Source organism: Ambystoma mexicanum, chromosome 5q, assembly GCF_040938575.1.
Source record: "Ambystoma mexicanum isolate Mex_15411 chromosome 5q, UKY_AmexF1_1, whole genome shotgun sequence".
Lineage (NCBI taxonomy): Eukaryota > Metazoa > Chordata > Amphibia > Caudata > Ambystomatidae > Ambystoma > Ambystoma mexicanum.
This window is the reverse complement of record NC_090933.1, coordinates 219,134,141-219,148,034: the sequence shown is the minus strand read 5'-3', so window position 1 is coordinate 219,148,034 and position 13,894 is coordinate 219,134,141.

The following is a 13,894-nucleotide window of genomic DNA, read 5'->3' as shown; positions in this document are numbered from 1 at the left end:
GGTTTAGGAACAGAGCCCATAAATCAAGGTTGGCACTTAAAACATTGTTCAGCAAACCATCAAGACCCAAGGTTTTAAGTGCTTTGTGTTTCCTCCTCATAGTTATTAGTTCCCAGACAGATAGGGTGGACATAATCTCTAAGAACCCAACAGGATACTCCTCCCTTGGCCCCTTCGAGATGCTGCTAAAGCTGGATAGAGTATTAAAGTGTCTGACCCAGTCCTGCTTCAGGTGGTGCACTTCCGAAATTGCAGCAGTGCAGTAGTAGGTTTCTCCACCCGAGTGTTCCAAGAGCCAGAACAAACAAAAAAGCAAATGCCCGAATAGTCAAATATCTGTACTTTCTCTAGGATAACCCCAACTAAACACCATCTTATGTATTTATTTATTGGCTATTTACAATGCACCCATACAGCCAAATGGTGTTTTTAGGCGCATCAAGACAAGGGAGGGGGAGGTACAGGGAGAACCATAACTTTCCTACTTAATCTTGAAACATTCAAAACTGCATGTGCCAAAACATTATGCATGGAAAGGGAGGGTGGGAGGGGAGGTGAAGAAAGGAGGGGGAACAGGGAAGAAGACAAACAGTAACGTTCCTACTAGGTCATGAGACCATTTGGAGCATGCAAGTGCAGTAACAGAGGGGAGAAGTAGGATGGGATGAACAGGGAAGAAGGCAAACAATAACGTTCCTACCAGTTCATGAGACAATTCAGAGCATGCAAGTGCAGTAACAGAAAAGTGGGAAGTGGCGGGAGGAGTAGAATGGGATGAACAGGGAAGAAGACAAACAGTAATGTTCCTACTAGGTTGTGAGACAATTCGTAGTGTGCAAGTTCAGTAACAGAAAAGAGGGGAGAGGGAGGGAGGAGGGGAGGAGTAGGATGGGATGAACAGGGAAGAAGACAAACAGTAAAATTCCTACTAGGTCATGAGACAATTCGGAGTGTGCAAGTGCAGTAACAATAATTATGGGAGAGGAGGAGGAAGGGTAATGCTCAGGATGGAGGGAGGGAGGGAGGACAAGGGAGCATAAAGTGCAAGTGAGAAGGTTCATGTGCGTTATTGAGGAGAGAGTGCACAAGGGAGTTCTAGAGGGGAGGTGGGAAGGAGGCCAGTGGCAAGAAGTGATCGCAGAGTCCACCAAGGCTGGAGCAAGGAGGATGTGTACACCTTGAAGTTCAGGAGGAGCAGGGGAACACCTGTGGATGAGACTCTCAAAGAGCGGGGCCGTCCAGAGACTGCATCAGGTCAAGTGGGAGAGAAAGAGGAGAATAGGAGGTAAAGGTAGATGGTGGCCAAGGAAGGCATGAGAGCTGGCGAGGGAGAAGCACAAACCAACTCCAACACAACAGAATTCAACTGTCTAGAATAAACTTTTCAGGATAAGGGAAAGTCTAAGACTCAGCATATAGTAAAAACATCTAGATGCCAATCCTGGAAAGGGAGAAAAAAGCCTAAGTTACAACATATAGCAGAGATAGTAATAACACCTAGATGGGAGTTACAGGGAAGGGCCTAACTAACTCAAGATGGACCACATAAAAAAGTGGTGATGAGCAGCAGACTAAAGCATTGATAGAATCGAGTAATAAGAGAGATTGAACAGTTTAATTGGGAGCAGTAATGTCTGTTCCCCTGCCCACGCCTTTCTTACCTTGTATTTCGCTGCTGGTTGCTGGCTGTGCTGCATGCTCCACCAGCAAACACAGGCAACCACAGCCTGGAGGACATAGCCTCAGGGCCCTTCGCCAGAGGGGGTTGCACAGGCAGAGGGGCTGCCAGGGGGCTGTAGTAATGAGGAGGTTTGCAGTCAACGGGGGAGGGTTATGGGGAGGACAAAAGCGCAGAGGGAAGCGGGTTGAGGAGGGGGAGAATGTGCGAGGGACGTGCACAAATAAAGCAAACAAAAGTAAGGAAAGAGGACAGAAGAGAGTTTGGGGGACAAGGGGAGAAGAGGTCAAGAGCTTACCTGCACACCGGCCTGGCAATGGAGTGCAGGAGGCCAGCACGGTGGAACTGCTTCTGCTGTCTCCAAATCATTACTTTGGTCTTTCTCCCATTAATAGTAACAATTTTGAATTGAAAATAGTCAGGAAATCCCTGAAGGAGTTCTCTGGGGCCATTCTGAATTTGAGAAATAATTGCTCATCTTCAAAAAGGAGGCTTGAAACACACATTACCTACCCTTATGGGGGTTACCAGACATTTGGTCGAAAAAAATTGGTCGACCAGACAAATGGTCGAACCAATTTGGTCGAAAACCAAATGGTCGAATTTTTTTTTTTTTTTTTAACCCTTTTTTTTAAATTTTTTTGGGGGGGTCCCCCCCCAACCCCCTTTTTTTCTCTAAAAACCCCTTTTTTTACAAAAAGAAAACCCGAAAAATAAATATATAAATAAAAAAAAAATTCGACCATTTGGTTTTCAACCAAATTGCAGTCGACCAGTTTTCAGTCGACCAAATGAATGGACACCCTTATGGGGTCCCCACCATACATTGGAGCAGTCAACCTTGTTGGTGAAGAGGTTAAATAATGTGTGAGCAAGGACACAGACTTTCCTCACACCTCTGTTGATCTCAACTTTTTCGAACACCTCTCCCCCAGGGCTTTTACTGATCTTCAAATGTCAGATGCCAACTGAAATCTAAATTACTAATTGTTAACTGAGAGCAATTGAACCATAATGATTACCTTTCCATGGTAAATACAAAGTCACCTCTGACACTAAGACGCTGACAACTCTTGTATATGTGCCGCTAACAGGATGACTGATGTGCCTAGATACTCTAAGCTGAAACAATATTTGTTATCTATAAAGAAACATATGTCTAACCTCTTGTGAATGGTTTCCAGCTACAAAGATGTTTTGTGTTAGAAATTAAATTACATTTTTAAAATAGGCCTGCTGAAAGAACAGTGCTGTTAGCATTTAGTTAAGCTCATAACTTCTGTAGTAAATACTATGAAGATACTTAATGCATATTTAGTAACAGGAGACCACTGACAGAAAGCATTTGTTTTCTACAGCGTGAAGAAGGTTTTGAAATGTTTACAAACCATAATTTTTAAGCATCATATTTATGTCAACAAAATTGTCCTCTTCGTGATCTCATTATGCAAGGGGGAGGGTGGGAAAAACATGTGATGCTCTCCAAAGGAAAGGGAAGTTTATATATCTGAACATAATAGCAAACCCATTGTATAGGTTCCTGTGAAATCAACCAATTAGAGATTTGGGAGGTGAAAGTCAGCCAATATAAATTATCCCACATCACAGTACCTCAGAAGGGGAGTGGCGAAGAGCCTATATATGAACTAAGACCTTAAGGGAGTTTAAAAAGCAGAAAGAGAACCAGGACCACAGCTAAGAGACGTTATTTCACAACAAGAAGAAGAGAAACTCTCTGGCGAGGGAGACAGAAGTCATTTACCAAGGCACCACTCTGGATTGGAATAGGAATGGGAGTCTCTAGAGTCTAGAAGTAGAGCCATAGCCCCTAGAAGTGGAATTGGTTCCCGGGACCTTTCTGAAATGCCCGGCCGATGTTTCCGATAGAGGGGAGAGCTCTGGCTACTGTAATCACCATGTTACCCAATATGAACAAGCTCAGAGGCCTGCTGTTCTGTGTCCAACCATAAGAAATTCCAAAGTAAGTAAATGAATTCCCTTAAAGGATATCTAAAAAAGACATGCCTGTAGCCCATAAAATATCCCACAGAGGGTATGAGCTTATGTCAATTAGCATTTGGTTTCCCTTGTGATTGTAGCTGGCTTTACATGTTTAGATCTGCAATCTCTGTAATCTTTTGATGTTGCTGTTTGACAGTTGAATTTTTAGGGTAGGTTGCTCTGTAAAGTCATTAATGTGCATATTTCTGCAAAGTCCATCGAAGAGCTGAAATGCAAATGGTGATAGAGAGAATATGATCCACAGAGATCTGCCTGTGAATCTTCCTTTCCATTTTCCCAGGGAATTTAAGGATCATTTTAACACATCCATTTTCAACTGTTTCAAATGAAGTGTTGACCAAGTTAACTCAGAGCCCACCAAAGAATCATTTGCACATTCTGTGACTATTTTATTTTTTCCTAAAACCATGATTTTGTGACATCCTAAAATGAAAACATGTTCTCTTCCAAAACTTTGAAATTATAACATATCTAACTGCTATTGTGATTATGGATTCAGTCATTTAAAGTGATGGGATTTTTTTTTTAAATGTGTTTTTATTGAAGTTTTCGAAAAAAATACCATAAGAAAAAATAACCCTAAAAAGTAAGATGACACTGTTAACCATAGAGTACACATCCAAGGATTAAAGACTCTTATACATATTAATCAAAGTGGAAAGGAAAGGAAAGGTGCACTGCCAACAATAAATTATTGTAGTCGCTTTCCACATATACACCTATTTACTGTCCTCTTTCTTTAAAGCCCCAACCCCTCCCCCGTATTAGGATGATGAAAGATGGGAAATTAATCTTAAACAGATGGAGGATTTCCAAAGGAAGGGAGTAAAAACTCCAGTTTGAAGGGCCAGGGACGTTATATCTAGACTATAGATTAGTGCACTACAAGGGAGCCATCAACTCATAGTCCCCAGAGTCCTTTTTTACATTAATCATCTGTGTAATGAGGATAGTTCTATGCTCTCTCTATGGGCCTCATTATGACCCTGCCGGTCTGGAAAGAACAGTGGTGGTAAATCTGCCACCACCGTTCTTTCCGGACCGGCTGATTAAGAGTCCTGCAGGCGGGAGGTGTCAGTCAAAAACTGGAATACCATGGGGCCATGTCTCTTGTAAAACACTGTGTATAACCATCCTCCCTTGGGGCCGACCCTGCCCTCATCTTTGATACTTTCAACTCGTATTTCCTCACCTGAAATGGATGCATCTAACACATCCCACTCTTTCGGTCTTAACACCTTAAGCGGGAGGGCATTCAAATAATCATGCATTGCTCCCTCCTCCCCTTGATCCTCAGCAGTGTAGGGCTGGAAGTAAAACTCCCCAAATCTGGCTGCTATCCCCTCTCTCTTCTTAGCCATTCCCTCAGAGATAAGGAGGCCATGAAAGGTAACTTTCACTGCATCCCATACGACATGAAGCGGCATCTCTCCCGTATCATTGCACTGGAAAAAAATAATTCACCTCCATCTGAAAGGTTTCTCTAAAAACAGTATCTCTAAACAGGTAATTATTGCAGACCCAGCACCTATCAATTGGAGGTCTAGACCCCACGTCCAAAATCACTATGCTCATATCATGATCAGGCCATCACACTATTTGAATATCTGCCTCTGACATGAAGTGTTCCTGTGCTACCTCCAGAAGTATGTAATCTATTCTAGTGAATGTTTTATGCGGCATAGAGCAAAACGTGTAGGCCCCAAAGTGGTGGTTTGTCGTCCTCCACGAGTCTATGAGAAAATGCCCTTGTAAAAGCGTTGACAAAGCTTCACCCTCTTGTGAAGGGGGAGGTAAGGCACCACCTCTCACCGAAGACCAGTCCTTGGAGGGATCCCTGATAAAGTTTAAGTCCCCCACCTATCGGTAGGCCAGTCCCGTAGGAGTTAAAAAAGGCTAGAGCTACCACACAAAAAGCCAATTGTCACTGATTGGGGGCGTGGAGTTAACATAATGTGACGGCCCTTTGACAGATCAGTCCATTCATCATCAACAAATAGCCATCCATCTCTCTTCTAATCAGTGAGACCTCAAACCCGAGAGTGTTGCGAATCAAAATACTTTACCCAGGGATGCCTATTCTCAGAGTCTCAGGAGGATTATTCCTTCCAAGGTCATTTGCAGTGACCCTGGGTCAAACACTGTGGCCCTCATTCCGAGGTTGGCCGTAAGGGATGCCGGGCACCGGTAAGGAGACCGGTGCCGGTAATCTCTTACCGCCCTACTACAAGGTCCCTTAGCGGGTCCCTCCCTTAACGCCTGGTCTGACCTGGGGTTATGGACAGGGACCCGTTAAGGGACCAGGGCGCAAATAACAAGCTTGACATTCGCAAGCCCGTTATTTGCACCCTCCCCATTCACAATCAGCCCTATGGGGACTCAAATGGGAATGGGGAATAGTTTGGTGAATGGGGATTTACCGGTCCTGCTAAGGTCGGACTAGACCGGTAAGTCCCCATTGCACCAATCCAGACACGGTACCGTTATTGGTGGCAGTCATGGTGCAAATAGCGCCATGACTACCACCAAACTCGGAATGAGGGCCTGTGTTCACTTGTGGGACCATTGTACCCGCACGCTGCCCGGCATTTTACTCCCCTGGTGGAGCCTTCCTCTTCAGCACAGGGTTCCACCGCCTGGCCACTTCGTCTCACTGATGCTTTGACCCACCTTAAATGAGCGGGGCATTGCAGATCATCAGCACCCCCGTCGCTCTACATTCTCGCTGGTTTTCCTTCATTTCCTCTGCAGTGCGGTCTAACACAGTACTGCTCGGTGCCTGTCTGTGCCAATGTCTCATTTCTCCTGGCTGCTGCCCACCCAAGCACTTCACCAGACAGATCTGCCAATCTTTTTTTGCACTCCAGCACACCTGATTTCACTGAAAGTACTTGCCGATCCTGCTGTTTTTGAAGCCCTGCAAGACTCCTTTACAGCAGTGCTTCAAACAGCGTAGCATGTACATTAGTTTCCACAATGATCAGGCTACTTTCTGATCCGATTTCTCTTCCATCGGGCTACGGATCGTTATCAAACTGAGGCTGACGTTTCTAGGCCTTCTTCGATTGCTCTGGGGTTGAGTGCAATTCAAATGAGTCAATATTAATAAATAGTATCCAGCTGCGGCATTGGCTCTCTCACCCTGAGATGTGTCAGGCTGGCTCCCGATCCCTGACGCCGTTCGAGAAATATTTAGACTCGCATTCCGGGGACAGGGGATTCATGTGGTCCATCTATAGGCATATTACACAAGGTGAAACTATCCCTCCTAGGTTATATATGAAGAAATGGCAAGAAGACACGGGGGTTATAATTGAAGATCAGGACTGGCAACAACTCTGGTCCCAAATCCCGAAATTAACCTGATCGATCCAGATTCGCAAGATCTGGTCAAAGCTCTTGGTCCAGTGGCATCTCACCCTGGTCAGACTGCATAAGATCTTCCCTTCTTTGTCTCGGGAATGCTGGAGGGCGTGCAAGGTGATTGGAACATGGGCTCACATATGGTGGGATTGCCCAAAATTAAAGCTATTTTGGGGTCAAGTAAGGCAGGCAGTGGTGCGTACCCTGGGGAAGGTTGGATGCAGGAATAGAGGGCTGGATATGGTTTGCTTGGGGGGGAGTTCTGGGGGAGATTCCCATCAGGTCCCGTCAAAAGGTCTATGTCATCATGATGATGTCGGCGGCTTTGGTGTTGGCACGCCGATGGAAGTCTAAGGATCCGCCACAAGAACATGAATGGGTAACCAAAATGTGGTCGATGTTGGCAATGGAGTGGCTTAGTTACTCAATTCAAGGAGAAAGTATGAGATTTAGGACAGACTGATCTAAACTAATTGCTTATTTGAAGGAGGGAGCGCGCAGGGCATGGTGCCAGAAATCTATGATTTTGTTGGGAATTATAGCCCTGCAAGAGGAATCGGACATATAAGATGTATCGAGTGATCTGGCCTCACGTTTTTTCTTTTTTTTTCCTTTTCGCTTGGGTGTATGGATCTCAATCCTTGCTCGGATGCCTGGACCTTATCGGTGACATCATGGGGGGGCACTTCCTGGATCAAGCAAAGGGGAGAGGGGTGGTGGGGGTAGGGGGAGTTTTGTCCTGTTGACTGTTTCGTTGTTGTTATATAAGAAATACCAATACAAATCAAGTTAAAAAAATAATAAAATGCCGAGCAAGGGAGACAGCACATTAAGGAAGCATGTCGTCTGCACCCACTCGCAGTCTCCCGTGAGTGAATCTTTAATAATGTATTATTGTGAACAAATATTCACCCATTCATTGAAAGGTGGGTGTTTATTTTGGATAAGTGATGCCATTTTAATTATTCTTTGATATTCTATTTTAGTTTGAACGATAAAGTCAGCCAGGGTAAATTATTTTGATTGCATTTCACTGTTAGCTTGGATTTGTCCAGCTTTTCAAAAGTCCCAGGTTTGCATCAGGAAGGTCAGGCTTTGCCCGTTCCTCAGTCTCTTGCCAAGGTTTAAGGCCTGCAGCTGAACCTGCTCTCCAAGATCTCTCTTATCACGTAGTGTTCTCAGAGCATTCAACTTGGAATGGTCGTGCAGCTCCCTTATTTTCCTCAGGGTCCTAGATTCTGGTAATATCCACTGTGTCGTGTGCTTTCTTGATCCCAGCCAACTGCTCTTCTTTTATCCTTTCAGGCTCCCTATTCTGACCCATACCTATTAAAGCCTATGATTGGTTTTGTCCCAGTTCATAATCTGGGGAGCCTGTGCTTTAAAGTGCTTTAATGTGCCCAAGCTTTTGTGATTTTTCAGATTCCCAAGGCTTTAAGAGATTCAGTGGCCATTTTGTTTTTGGGCGGAAGTTTAACTCTCTCTGAGGATCTCCTCAAGTGGATCGCAGTCCTTTGCAGTCCTTTGATGCTCTGAGATTAAGCTTCTCCTCATTTCTCATGTTCTGCTTCTCCACCACATTGTGTGAGTGTTTGCTGGGATCGCTCATGCTGAAGGACATCCTGCATTTCTATCTCTTTCTATCTCTCTCTCTCTCGCTCTCTCTGTTTTTTTTCTCTCTCTCCCCTACACCCCCCTCTCTCTCTCTCACACACACACACACAGCACACAGATACTTCTCTTCTTTTGGTGGACTTCTTTCCATTACCCGCAAGGGAGGCACAGGAACCCCAGCATTTTAGCATTCTACAGCATATCTCTTATTCTGGCAGAATTGATCTCTGCAGGGGCCCCACTTACAACTGGGCCCTGGCGGGGAAGCTCTCTAACCTTCTGGAAATTCTAGTTTGGCCCTGCAACTGCTTTATCACCTAATGGCAGTGATCTCACTGGGTATCCGTAGAAATGACAGAATGCAAACAAAAGAGTTAGAAATGACCTCGTTTTCTTTAATCGAATTTGGTAGGGATTTTAGTATATTTTATGTTAATAATAGGTGGGGTTAAGGTAAGGGGGTAATTTTGTTTTTTTCACCAAAATATTCGGTCTTTTCTCTTTTTCTTTTTTTTAATTTTCTTTTATTTCATTGACGACCGTCTCACTTGCCTTGAGAGCCCTTACTCTGTCCTTTTCCACAATCAAGGCAAATGTATTGCTTCTCCTTCTGAAACCGGTATCCAAGGTGATGGAATATTCAGGGAGATTCTGCAGCTGCCACCCTGAACAGCCACCAGGTAGCTCATTCTCTGGGAGCAAGACACTGGTAGGCTGGCTTTCCTGAGCTGCAGTGTGCCCTACAGGTTTTGGTACAGGGTCAGACACTCAACTATGTCACAGTTCCTTGAAAATATTTTGGCTAACACTCAGTCAATTGTGGTCTCCACATTCAAGCTCCATTAACATCTTCCAGAGAAAATGCCAGGATGTGGCTTCACTCAAGAAATTCCAATCATAATGATGGACCAGGTCTTGACCTGCACTGCCACAGGAAATCCCAAGTAGGTGGTTCATGAGCATATGTGACCACTCCAATGGCACACAAACGCTGTCCATAAACAATGCCAACTTGCATGACCTCATCACTGGTCATTTTGAAGGAAACCCGATTGACTTAACCACATTGTATTTCCTGGACTCAATAAAAATATCAATCAATGAGGATGGCTCACAGAAAGTCAGGCGAATGTACTCACTAAGAATCAATCACGGTATATATGTTGTTATACCCTGCCCTCAAATAAATCTACAGTCTTATGGCACACATCAGGAATAACCATTATCATAAACATGGAAATCACAAGCTTAAATTGGAGCAGGGACCCTTCTATCTGTCAACCTCAATTGATGAAATGAGTATCATTGAATTGGGTAATAATATCCCCTATTATCAACCTGGAGGTCACATGTTGAAAGGCTGCGTTTTCTCAACAGTTATTCAAACCTGTGACGTTAAAGTTAGCAATGTAGATTTGTTAAATGTGTTTTTAAAATTCACTTCTGTCAATGCTGAGACCGTATAGAATGGAGAAACCCTTCCGACTTGCATTTTCATAGTGATCATAGAGCTATAATCTGTATACAAGCACACTAGAATTATCATTTATCAGTCCCAGTTAACTTCATCCCTTCCATAAACACAGAAGTGGTCCCATATTGCACTGATTTTTCTGCTAGCATCTGCAATAGATAACTATATAGTATACACCCACCAATTGTTTGACCTGCACAGGCCAGTTACAGTCAGTAGAGTCCTAGTATGCCAACTGAGCAAAATGTGGAGCTACAAAACTAAAATAAAGAACACTATAAACAAATAGAGACAAATAACGTGTACTGAAATTAACAAAGCTATGAATGAAGAAAACAAAACAAATCTTTAATATATAATCCACAATACAAAGATAGATCACAGCAGAAGGGAGGAGCATGGGTCAGAGCAAGCGATAATGTCGCAGGGAGACATAAAGCGTGCCCAGAGGTACAAGGGGTTCCCCCTTTTTAAAGTATACCTTCACTGACGGAAATCGTAAGTGCAAATTGAGGGGTGTTGATATGACCTGGGCAAGTACAGGAGCAATAATAACTACTTTTTTTCCTTCTTCATTCAAAATGTCTTCATGTCGTTGTTATCACCTCTGCACGTTGCCCGCTTCATGTTAGTTCTGGATTACTATTCCTCTGATATTGTTGTATGGAACCAAATTGGAATTTGGCAAGATCAAATAAAATTAATGTGTCTGATGTCTTTCGTTGAGACATGCTCATACAAAAGAAAAGTTTGCCAAAAATGCCGTGCGGCCAGGCAAATTGCATCCTTAACAAATGCCAGTGTGGCAATACATTAGTGCATCTGACAAACATATGCAACTCTCCAGCTTCCTCGATGCCCATCGATACTTGGACATTGTACTGAAATCATAGTTGACCTGATTACTTATCTGTGATCTTCATTAACCCAAGCACAGGCCTTCCTCGTCACAATCCTTACTTACATGTTGCCAAAGCACCCTGAGACTGACTTTACTTAATTCCTTTTCCAAACCACTAGAATAACGTGTAAAATGATGTCATCGGTCGTCTTCTGTGCCTGTTACCTTCCTCTGGCCATGCCCAATGCCTAATAACTATAACTTGTCTCCATCCCATTTGCCAATATAATAGCAAGTAAAAGACACATATGAGACGGGTAGGGAGGGAAGCTAGAGCTATGGCAGGGAAGAGCTAGACTTGGAATAATAAGGATTACTGGCACATATTGTTGCAATACCTCCCATTTCTCTTTCTCATCACGGTTCTCACTTACATGAGGATCTGCAAAGCAGTATCCCGCGACACCAAGGTTACTGCGCACCATGTTGATGTGTTATCAAAATTAAATAAATGGGTTACAGTAGACAAAATAGCTGAACCAAAATCAATGGCCACTGACCCCTCAGTTGATAGTGTTGAATGAACTTTTAGTGACTAGCCCATATTGTGACATTAGACATATCTTGAAGGGTTGGCCCTTTGCATTCTGCCCAGGAGACTGAGACCCCTAGAGTTTGTTTGTTTGTTTTATTTGTATGGCGCTCCAAACCCAAAGGTATCCGGGTGCAGTTGTACAAGTTACATACAGTGGTTACATAAGGCAAAGAGTATACAGACAAGGAGTATAGGTGAACACGCATTACAGTTGGCATGGCCTAGACCTAGCAGTTTGCAAGAAGAGCAGGAAGGATGTTACAGTGGAAACCAACAGAGCTCAGTGGGAGCCAGCTAGAAGCTTAGCATGTCGTAGAAGGAAGTGTTCAGAGTAAATCTGTCTTGAATTTGGAGAAGTAGAGGAGTACCAGAAGTCAAGCGTGCCCTAGAAACGGCACTCTTAACTCATCAAAGATTCTAGTTTCAAACCTCCCCTTTATGGAAACAAAGATAACAAGACAATCCACTTGATGAAACTCCTCAGTGTGTTGTAGATATATTTTCAGAGCCATAGACTTATCTAAAAAATGGCCGCTGACCTCTGATATATAATCAGTAAACTCTGAAAACATGGGAAGGGCAACCTCCTGACCCCTGCTAGGCCATACAGTAGCGTGTAGGGGTGACTTAAAGAGCTGGTCCCCCACTTGCTATGAGATGTGTGGTATGGGCATGGTATGGGGATGGTCCCTGGACCCACCCCACAACACTTGGAACCTGTGGCAGGGGGCTGTCAAATTGTCCCTACTCTTCCTCCTATCCCTTTTTACAGTTCAGTAGAAGTAGGAGAGGCACCCACTGCAGCTCGTGTCACTACTGATCCATAGGAATTGGCTATGCATCATATGAATGAACAGGAACCAACTTAAGTACCTCTAGGGCTTCTGAGAAATTCCTTTTGGCGGGTACCTTAGCCCATGAGCACGACTTGCTGACTCTGCCACTTCATCGCTGCAAAATCCATGTGTGTACTGCATGGCGCATGCTTGTGGCAGAGAGATCTGAGATAAGGGACCACCCTTTTAAAGGCTCTGTCCACAAAGTGTACCACACAGCAGGAACCCTTTGAAGCGCAGTTAAATACCCAATGTGCATCCAATCCACAAATAGCAATGATTGGCAATCACAAGTCCAAGACTAAGACAGAAGCCTTAGACATGAGCAAATAAGTCTCGATGAAAGCATGGGCAGAGCAGGAAAGAGAGTGTGGGTATTCGGAGTAGTGGAGTCGCAAGGCTTGGAGAGGTGTCAGTGCTGAGAGAACTCTAGGCAGGTGCAGATGCTGCAGGAGCTGGAGGTGAAGGAGGAGGTCAAGGTGCAGAGATGGCTGGGGGCATTGAAGGATGGGCACGTGTAGAGGGGTTGGAAGGAGCAGGTGGCATTGGACCAGCTGAGACTAAAGAAGAGGTTAGAGGAAGAAAACTTCGAGGAAAAAGGGAGAGTGGGGAATAGTTTGGGTGACAAGAATATCAAGGCAGAAGCGAGAGCGCAGCACAAGCTGTAGGAGGGCAACATCAAAGAAGGGGAGAGTAAATAAATTGTTGCAGGATGTTAATATCAAGGAGGAAGGGGGTATAACAGATTGAATAGGGAGAACATCAAGGAAGATGGGAGAGTAAAGAAGGGGATTGAGGAGGGTATAACAAGGAAGAAGGTAGAGTAGAGAAGACGTCAGAGGAGGTGAAGAGCTGGGGAGAAGGAAAGGTTTTGCCTAATGAAGGGGATACTAAGTTGGAACCAAGGCAAGTAAACAAAGAGTAGATTCCTGGAGACATACAGACAGCACCATGATGAGACTCAGACAGTGCAAGTCCTGCCATTGTTGGGGAGAAGTGGGAGAATTATATGAGCTCATGGCAGATTGGAGAAGAGGTCAGCCATCAAATAGCCCAAGGGTCTGAGCAGAGACCAAGAGAGAGGCCCCCCGGGATGAGTGAGCATTGATTCAGTGAGGAGGAAAGTGAGAGGATCTTGCATCACAGGCACATGTCCTAGAGATAGGGATAGACTGTAGAACCTACCCTATCCATCAAGGAAGCCCTACGTAACGTACCCGCGGAGAAATGACAGCCTCTTAAAAGAGGTTCTTGAAGAAGTGTGAAGTGACAAAGACAAGAGACTGGTGACGTCACATGAAGCAGAGATGACACAACAAGAAGAGATGCCAAAGAAGAAAGTATATAGCCCTTATAGATTCTGATGACAAAGTGAAGAGTCGAGGGACATATCATGTGTGGGATTGAAGATTGCACATGAAAAAAGTACTGGAGAAAATGCAAATTGATTTATTACTGTACAGATGCTGTA